Source organism: Pelophylax lessonae, assembly GCF_965119305.1.
Source record: "Pelophylax lessonae genome assembly, chromosome: 1".
In the NCBI taxonomy this organism is placed as follows: Eukaryota; Metazoa; Chordata; class Amphibia; order Anura; family Ranidae; genus Pelophylax; species Pelophylax lessonae.
The window spans coordinates 377,991,681-377,994,076 of NC_138768.1; positions in this window are offsets into that span (position 1 = coordinate 377,991,681).

Below are 2,396 nucleotides of genomic sequence, written 5' to 3' on the forward strand. Positions count from 1 at the left end.
TGGGGTATGTCTCTATCAGTTTTGCACATCGAGAGACTGACATTTTTGCCCATTCCTCCTTGCAAAACAGCTCGAGCTCAGTGAGGTTGGATGGAGAGCGTTTGTGAACAGCAGTTTTCAGTTCTTTCCACAGATTCTCGATTGGATTCAGGTCTGGACTTTGACTTGGCCATTCTAACACCTGGATATGTTTATTTGTGAACCGTTCCATTGTAGATTTTGCTTTATGTTTTGGATCATTGTCTTGTTGGAAAACAAATCTCCGTCCCAGTCTCAGGTCTTTTGCAGATTCCATCAGGTTTTCTTCCAGAATGGTCCTGTATTTGGCTCCATCCATCTTCTCATCCATTTTAACCATCTTCCCTGTCCCTGCTGAAAAAAAGCAGGCCCAAACCATGATGCTGCCACCACCATGTTTGACAGTGGGGATGGTGTGTTCAGGGTGATGAGCTGTGTTGCTTTTACGGCAAACCTAACGTTTTGCATTGTTGCCAAAAAGTTTGATTTTAGTTTCATCTGACCAGAGCACCTTCTTCCACATGTTTGGTGTTTCTCCCAGGTGGCTTGTGGCAAACTTTAAACGACACTTTTTATGGATATCTTTAAGAAATGGCTTTCTTCTTGCCACTCTTCCATAAAGGCCAGATTTGTGCAGTATACGACTGATTGTTGTCCTATGGACAGAGTCTCCCACCTCAGCTGTAGATCTCTGCAGCTCATCCAGAGTGATCATGGGCCTCTTAGCTGCATCTCTGATCAGTCTTCTCCTTGTATGAGCTGAAAGTTTAGAGGGACGGCCAGGTCTTCGTAGATTTGCAGTGGTCTGATACTCCTTCCATTTCAATATTATCGCTTGCACAGTGCTCCTTGGGATGTTTAAAGCTTGGGAAATCTTTTTGTATCCAAATCCGGCTTTAAACTTCTCCACAACAGTATCTCGGACCTGCCTGGTGTGTTGCTTGTTCTTCATGATGCTCTCTGCACTTTAAACGGACCTCTGAGACTATCACAGTGCAGGTGCATTTATACGGAGACTTGATTACCCACAGGTGGATTCTATTTATCATCATTAGTCATTTAGATCAACATTGGATCATTCAGAGATCCTCACTGAACTTCTGGAGAGAGTTTGCTGCACTGAAAGTAAAGGGGCTGAATAATTTTGCACTCTTTGCAATCTTTATCTTTTGCTTTAAGAAGAAAAAAAAAATGTTTATATGGCCCGAGAACCAGAAGTGACATCCACGTCCCTCCGGTCCTCCAAGGGAATAGAGATGAGCTGTGGCCATCTACATCTAGTGATCGCTTATCTCTATGGAAAACCCTGCCGACGCCGGAGGGTTCCTGGAGCTATCAATCGGTAACATTGGCCTGGAAACAAACGGAGAGCGGCAGGAGGGGGGTGCTTCTAAAAGTGACCTCACAGCCAATCTTCCGCTGGGATCAGTTTTATCAGAAAGCCAGCTGCCTAAACAACCAAAAAATACCAGGGTTATGGCATCTAGCTGCAGCCATAACCCCTGTATTTAACATGAAACTAATGACGTATATTTACAGTTAGGCGATTGGCAAGAATCTACAGTCTTTTTTTCTTTCTGTGTACATGAAGGCAGCTATATATTTTACTCTTCTGGGAAGGCTGTCCACAAGGTTTAGGAGGGTGTCTATGGGAATGTTTGACCATTTTTCAAGAAGTGCATTTGTGAGGTCAGGCACTGATATGTTCAATCGGGTTGAGGTCATGACTCTGTGCAGGCCAGTCAAGTTCATCCCGATGTTTATGGACCTTGCTTTATACACTGGTCCAAATCATTTGGTGGAGGGGGGGGGGGGGCTTATGGTATGGGGTTGCTTTTCAGGGGTTGAGCTTGGCCCATTATTTCCAGTGAAGAGAACTCTTAAGGCATCAGCATACCAAGACATTTTGGACAATTTCACGCTCCCAACTTTGTGGTAACAGTTTGGGGATAGCCCTCTCCTGCTCCAACATGACTGCACACCAGTGCACAAAGCAAGGTTCATAAAGACATGGAGTTAAAGCTGTTATAGCTGCTAAGGGTGGGCCAACTCATTATTGAACCCTACTGACTAGGAGGCGATTAAAGTTTATGTGCGTGTAAAGGCAGGTGTCCCAATACTTTTGGTAGTATAGTGTATACATACATATATACTGCTTAAAAAAAATTAAGGAACAGTTTTTAATCAGAGTATAGCATCAAGTCAAATACACTGCTGGGGTATTGATCTGGTCAGTTAAGTAGCAGAGGGGGTTGCTATTCAGTTTCAGTTGCTTTGGTGTTAATTAAATTACCAACAGGTGCACTAGATGGGCAACAATGAGACGACCTCCAAAACAGGAATGGTTTTACAGGTGGAGGCCACTGACATTTTTTTTG